This window comes from Suricata suricatta, chromosome 11, assembly GCF_006229205.1.
Source record: "Suricata suricatta isolate VVHF042 chromosome 11, meerkat_22Aug2017_6uvM2_HiC, whole genome shotgun sequence".
NCBI lineage: Eukaryota > Metazoa > Chordata > Mammalia > Carnivora > Herpestidae > Suricata > Suricata suricatta.
This window is the reverse complement of record NC_043710.1, coordinates 109,130,428-109,138,250: the sequence shown is the minus strand read 5'-3', so window position 1 is coordinate 109,138,250 and position 7,823 is coordinate 109,130,428.

Here is a 7,823-nt window from a genome sequence, read left to right as displayed (position 1 = left end):
TAATTAAAAAAAATAAATAAACTTTAAAAAAAGAGAGAGAATAGCCTCCGTAGGAAATACCGAAGTATGCAGGGGTCTTTGAACTCAGGGACCTCAGGGCATGACGTATGCAGCCTGCTCTCATGATTCATAAGAAAACTAATTACATGTATGTATAGTCACTGTACCAAAAACAATTTTAAATTCAAAATTTCTGCAGCTGGGGCATCTGGAGTTGGTTAAATGTCCAACACTTGGTACCAGCTCAGATAATGATCTCATAGTTCATGAGATTGAGCTCTGTGTCAGGTTCTGCACTAACCGTTTGGAGCCTGCTGGGGATTCTCTCTTCCCCCTGCTCTCTACCCCTCCTCCACTTGCACTCACTCTCTCTCTCTCTCTCTCTCAAAATAAGTAAATATTTAAAAACTGAAAAACAAATTTCTGGGTCGCCTGGCTGGCTCAGTAGGTAGAGTGTGCAACTATTGATCTCGGAGTTATGACTTCAAGCCCCACACTGGGTGTAGAGATCACTAAAAAAACAACAAAAAACAAAGAAAGAAAGATTATTAAAATTTTAGTTTAGAGGGGCACCTGGGTGGCTCAGTCAGTTAGGTATCCAACTTCAGCTCAGGTCATAATCTCAAGGTTCGTGAGTTCAAGCCCCACATCAGGTTTTCTGCTCTCAGCTCAGAGCCTGCTTCTGATCCTCTCTCCCTCACTCTCTGCCCATCCCCCATGCGCTCTGTCTCTCCCTCGCTCTCTCAAAAATACATATTAAACTAAAAAAATATTAATTTAGAAAATTAAAAAGTAAAAAGTGTCATAAAATGCTAATACCCTGTGACCCTAAGTAAAGAGTACACAAGGACTCTCGTCCTTTGCTGTCCTTGCAACTTTCTGAATGTATGACATTATTCCAAAATAAAGTGAGATATAGACATGTGCAAACTAACACAAGGAAATAAGTGTTCGCATGACTGTAAAGGAAAAGACTCACGTGCACCCATTCCCCAAGCCAACGTCTATACAGAGGCTTCTGGCCAAATCAAATTACAATCTCAACTGAAGAGAGATTTGAAGAAATAGAGCAACATATTGCTCTTTGGAGTTTTTTTAATTTTTAAAAATGTTTATTTATTTTTGAGAAAGAGAGAGAAAGCATTTGAGGGAGGGGGAGGGGCAGAGAGAGGGGGAAAGAGAGGACCCCAAGCAGGCTCCAAGCTGTTAGCACAGAGCCCGATGCGGGGCTCCAACCCACGAACCGTGAGATCATGACCTGAGCTGAAGTCAGACATTTAAGCGACTGAGCCACCCAGGCGCCCCTCAGAGTTTTCTTTAGAATGTCTCAGCCTTAAAGAATTAAAACAAAAACAGAACAGCGACACAGTATGGCACATGGGACAGTCACTGTAACACGACTGCACGGCGACAGATGGCAGCCACATGTATGAGCACAGCATATGTAGAGAGTTATCAGATCACTATGTTGTGCACATGGGACTAATGTAACGCTGTGTCGGTTAGAATAGAATCGCATAAAAATTTTTGAAATGAAATAAAATTCTGAGGAAAAAAATGTTGAAAAACATTAAATAAGAAACACCAAGCAGATCTAGATGTTGCTCTAAGAGATGGTAAAAATTACAATATAGATGAGAAAGAGTTATATGATGAGAAAAATACTTTAAATATCTTCTGGGATTGGGCCCTTGGGGGCTCAGTTGACGAAGCGTCTGACTTCAGCTCAGGTCATGATCTCATGATTTGTGAGTTCGAGCCCTGCATCGGGCTCTGTGCTGACAGTTCAGACCCTGGAGCTGTGTCAGATTCTGTGTCTCCCTCTCTCTTCTGCCCTTCCCCAGCTCGCACTCTCTCTCTCTCTCTCTCTCTCTCTCTCTCTCTCAAAAATAAACATTAAAAAATTGTTTAAATAAACATTTTCTGGGATAAAATATGTATTATATGTAACTCCTGTATAATATTTGATGTAAAATTTATGAGCCAATTCTGAATCAAAGAACTGGTTAAAAAATATTAGGAATAATTTCAGGTTGGAGCAAAGTTTCTCTAACTTGGAAGTGATTTAAAAAAAATTTTTTTAATGTCTTTTATTTATTTTTGAGAGACAGAGAGAGACAGTACGAGCAGGGGAGGGTCAGAGAGAGAGGGAGACACAGAATCCGAAGCAGTCTCCAGGCTCCGAGCTAGCTGTCAGCACAGAGCCCGACGGGGGGCTGGAACCCACGAAACGTGTGATCATGACCTGATCCGAAGCCGGCACTTAACCGACTCAGCCACCCAGGCACCCCGATTTTTTTTAAACATCTAAGAACAATGGTAATTCGAGAAAGGTCAATGAATTTAGCATTATTGGCAACAGAATATGCCAGAATATGAGAACCTTTTTATTATAACAGCACAATTAGGGGTTTTGCCAGTATTAAGGCAAGGAGCATTAATGGGATAAATATACAAGAATTTGTGAGTTGTCTGTGACTGCACTCTCCATCCAAGCATCGTAGGCCATCATGAGAACACCCAGGCGTGTGCAATGAGAATTAAGTTAGCTTATGGGCACCTGGCTAGCTCAGTCAGTGAGCATGTGATTCTTGAATTTGGGGTTGTGAATTTGTGTTCTACATCGGGAGTAGAGGTTATTTAAAAATAAAATCTTCAGGAGGTGCCTGGGTGACTCAAAATTGGTTAAGCATTTGACTTCGGCTCAGGTCATGATCTCATAGTTGGTGAGTTCAAGACCCACGTCAGGCTCTCTGCTGTCCGCACAGAGCTTGATTTGGATCCTCTGTCTCCCTCCCTCTCTCTGCCCCTCCTCCTCACATACTCTCCCATCCTCCCTCCCTCTCTCTCTCTTTCTCAAATAAAAAACCCTTAAAAATATTTATAAAAAATAAAATCTCCGGGGCGCCTGAGTAGCTCAGTGGGTTGAATGTCCAGCTCTTGACTTCAGCTCAGGTCCTGATCCCAGGGTCAGAGAATCAAGCCCTGCCTCAGGCTCCAGGCTGAGTGCAGAGCCTGTTGGGGATTCCCTCGTCCCTCCCTCTGCCCCTCTCCCCAACTTGCTCTATCTAACATAAATTAAGGGCACCTGGGTGGCTCAGCTGGTTAAGTGTCTAGCTCTTGGTTTCGGCTCAGGTCATGATCATGATTCATGGGGTTGAGCCCCCACGTCAGACTCTGCACTGACAGTGCAGAGCCTGCTTGGGATTCTCTCTTTCTCTCTCTCTCTCTCTGCCCCTCCTGCACTCGCTTGCTCTTTCTCAAAATAAAGAAAGAAACTTAAAAAAATAAATTTAAAAAGGAAAAAAATCTTCTCTGTTTTTACAGAGAGGGCACAAGTGAGCAAGGGGCAGAGAGAGAGAGAGAGAGAGAGAGGGAGGGAGGGAGAGAGAGAAGCAGGGCTTGAGCTCACCCAATGTGGGACTTGAACTCACAAACTATAAGAACATGACATGAGCTGAAGTCCGATGCTTGACAACTCCACCCAGGCACCCCCCAAAAAAAGAAATAAAATCTTAAAAAAAACAACACCTTAAGTTAGTTTACCTTGGATATTTTCTTGACTTTAAATCATACAAAAACCATAGGTTTACCTACTTTTTAATTTTGTCATTAGAAAGTGTATTTGTCAAGGTAAGAGGGTAAAACATATTTAATAGTTAGCTTCCAAATAACTCAAATATTTCAATATATGACACGTGAGCCTTCATTTGTACTCTGACCTGGCCCCACACACACTGGGTGTGGGCCTGGTTTTTTTGTTTTTTTTGGTTCTGGTCCTTGTTTCTATTTGAAAGTATAAATATAGATGTGTAATATATAAAATGTTTACCCATCTTCTTAAAGTTTTATTTATTCATTTTGAGAGAGATAGAGTATGAGCAAGGTAGGGGTAAAGAGAGGGAAAGAGAAAACCCCAAGCAGGCTCCATGTTGTCCGTGTGAGGCCCACGTGAAGCTTGAACGCACAGATTGCAAGATCATGACCCGAGCCAAAATCAGGAGTCGGATGCTCTGGGGCGCCTGGGTGGCTCAGTCGGTTGAGCCTCCAACTTCGGCTCAGGTCAGATCTCATGTTCGTGGGTTCGAGCCCCGTGTCGGGCTCTGTGCTGACAGCTCAGAGCCTGGAGCCTGCTTCCGGTTCTGTGTCTCCTTCTCTCTCTGCCCCTCCCCCTCTCATGCTCTGTCTCTGTCTGTATCAAAAATAAAACATTACAAAGAGTCAGATGCTCAGCCGACTGAGCCCCCCAGTCACCCAAAATGTTCAGCCGTTCTTACACAAAAAGGAACATTCTCTGTACACTGTTCTGTAACTAGCTTTCTAATTTAAAATCACGTCTGGCCATCACTTCCTGTCAGCGCACAGAAATCACTGTTCTTTCCCCAGCGGCATAGTTCTCCGCTGTGTGGGTTTATTTAAGGATTGTGTATATGGGGCTCAAAACGTGTACCCCACTTCAAGTTGGATATGGGAAGGAACAGAGGCTCCCAAAAGGGTCCCAGTCACGTGGGTGACATAGGGAAGAGCACCCTCCAATACTCCTCTTTCACTAGAGTGAGGGTGCCTCAGGATCAGATAAATTGGCTTGTGCAAAGTTAAAATAAGGCCACACCTGTGTGTAGAGACTGCCTCCCCAGAAGGGCCTAGATGTTTCTACCCTCAGCCTCAGGGGAGAGGATGGATCTGAGAGGGAAACAGGACCTTGGAAAGTGGGGCCCTTCATTCTGTCCCTCTGGGGCCTGAGTGCTGATGGATACACGCCAGTCAGCGGACGCCTCCACGCTCACGCCATTCACAAGACACCCTGTTGCTCTAGAAATTTACCAGAGTTTACGAATCCTCTGATCTGGCCTCATCCGTCACTAAACTCATCCTTCCCTTGCAGGATACTAACCAACGCCAGGAGTCTTGTGCACACAGCTTGATAGGTCACACTGTAAAGATTTTATCATTAAGTCATCTCTACACCCAGTGTGGGGCTTGAACTCACAACCCCGAGATTGAGGGTCACTCGCTCCACCAATTGAGCCAGCCAGCGGCCCCCCCCACCCCCTGCCTAGGTCACGCTTTAAACAGCACATGTCATACCCTTCCAGGCAGCCCATACTCTTCCAGGCAGCCTTCCTTGACCACCTCAGGCCAGGTTCAGTAACTGCCCTGTGTATTTGCCCTCAAGCATTTGGCACGTTGTATTATAACTGCTTACTTGTGGGGTCCCCTCAGTAGAGCACACATTCCTCAAGAACACGAACCCCTGTCTTAATTATAACCCTACAGGGCATCTGGGTGGTTCAGTCGATTAAGCGTCAGACTTCAGCTAAGGTCATGATCTCACAGTTAGCAGGTTTGAGCCCCACATGGGGCTCTTTGCTGATGGATCAGAGCCTGGAGCCCCCTTTGGATTCTGTGTCTTCTCTCTCTGCCCCTCCCCTGCTCGTGCTCTGTCTCCCTCTCTCAAAATTAAATGAATATTAAAAACAATTATCATCCTACCTCCAGCTCCACCTTAGTGCCTGACACCCAATACCCTAGCTCAGAACGATAGGGCGGACAAGGGAGCCACCGCAACGCCCTTTTCCTTCACATCAAAACTCTGTCCACACGTCTCCTTGATTTTGACTTCCCCGCTGTTGTCATTCTGGATGAATTGGAATGTGGCCCCAGAATCTGGCTTCTCCAATTCGTCAGTCCTGCTTCTCAGTCCTGGATCCCCCCACCTACTCCAGAAGATGAGGGAAACAGTTCAAACTAGGGGCACCAGGGGGCGCTCTCAGGCAAAGAAGAGACAGGCCATCTAATCCTGAGCTCCAGTTGCATCACACCTTTTGCCACTACTCAAGGACCTGCTGTCTCTTAAGATCCATTTCCTCTCCTCTGACCTAACTCTACCTCATCTCTCCAAACTCCCACATTATGCACCTTCTACCCTGCTGAATACCTAGCTAGCCAGGTAACACTCTTTAATGAGTACCAGCAGTTTGCATACAGGTGGTGCCAACAGGTGGTTGTGGCCAGGCTCTCCTCAAGGCACTCCAAATAAACCTGTAACAGCAGTGAAGGCAGCGGGCTTGCTATGCAGAAACACTCGCAAGCCCAACCTCCTAGCATCCGTTTGAGCCCCACCCTCCAGCCAGATGCTTCTCTGGAAACTGTTTATACAGAAATTCTGCGGTTGTCATTGTAGATGCTCCCCTTCGGTCCCATCCCTCCCTTTGCTCCTGCCACTTGCCTTGCCCGGAAAGATCTATCTTCACTGCTCCCTCTGTAAAGTCAGACTCTGCACAGAAGTCTCCACACTTCCAGAAAGACTTTCCTGGCAAGTGCAGGCAGAGGTTCGCATGGATGCTCCCTTTTCTGAGTCCCTGTTGAACATCCTGTTTATACAACATAATTCAGGGCTCCTCAATCCATGGCTTTTGTTTCCATTAGAGGCTTACTTAATTCAGCTGTAAATTGTCACAAGTGTAGCACACTGGTTTGGGAGTTAGAGTAATCTTGGTTCAAAGTTTAGTTCCTTGAGGTGATCAGAAAGTTCTGGAAGTAGGCAGTGGTGATGATTGGAATACATTGGGAATGTACTTAATGCCACTGAATTGTACACTTAGAATGATTAAAAGGGTAAATTTTATGGTATGTGTATTTTGCCACAGGGGGGGAAAAAGTGTGTGTGTATAACGCCATTGCTCACAGGCTGTGTGACTTTAGATCATGTCACACTTTTTTTTAAGTTTGTAAAATTTATTTATTTTGAGTGGGGCAGGGGCAGAGAGAGGAAGAGAAAATCCCAAGCAGGTTCTGCACTGCAGTGAGGAGCCCAATGTGGGGCTTGAACCCACGAACTTTGAGATCATGACCTGAGCCGAAATCAAGAGTCAAATGTTCAACTTAAAAAGGGGGGGGGGCTGGGTGGCTCAGTCAGTTAAGCATCAGCTCTTAGTTTTGGCTCAGGTCATGATCTCACTGTGGGTCGGATCCCCAAATCAGGCTCCACACTGATGGTGCGGAGACTGCTTGGGATTCTTTCCCTCTCTCTCTGCCCCTCTCCTGCTCATGTGCTCTCTCTCTCTCTCTCTCAAAATAAATAAACGTAAAAAATGTTGGATGCTGAACTGACGGAGCCACTCAGATGCCCCTAGAGCATGTCACTCTTTGTTCATTGGTTTCTTCATTTTGTGGTAAAGATCAAGATAAACACTGGTGATAAAAATGATCCTGACGTGAAATGTCTACGTTGTAAAACACTACGAATGTTAGATACAGGGGCTTCTTCCCTCATGCTGAGCACCGCCATGTCCCTCTGAGCAGTCGCTGGTTCCGTCACTTGCCCAAGACTGGGTAACGAAGTGGCGGGGCTGTCCCAAAGCCACCCACAGTCAGCTGTTTGAGACCAAAGTTGAACAAACACTGTGCAGTGTGACAGGGATGCGAAGAGAAGGTGTTGGGGGGCAGCGCAGCCCCGGTCTTAACCTAGTCTGAGGCTTTTTCCTGACTTGAAATTCTGTGTTCCTCCCCCAGCCACAGGGGTGTGGCACAGGAAGGCAGCGAGCAGTCTCCAGACTTGCCTCCCCTCTTCTCTTTCCTCCTCTCTCCCTTCCTCCAAGGTCAGATGTGTCAACTACGGGGGGGGGGGGGTGTCACAGGTCCCCACCTCCCGGCCTCCTCTCAGGTGGCTCAGACGTCCGTGTGGAAGGAAGAGAAAACAAAATGCATAAGCCTCCAGGAGGAGAGGGCCAGGAGCCCCTGGTGGTGTGCCCGGGTCCCCCTTAGGCCTCTCTGCGGTAGGCTAGCTGGCCTTTCCTCGGGGACAACCCAAAGTCAATTTT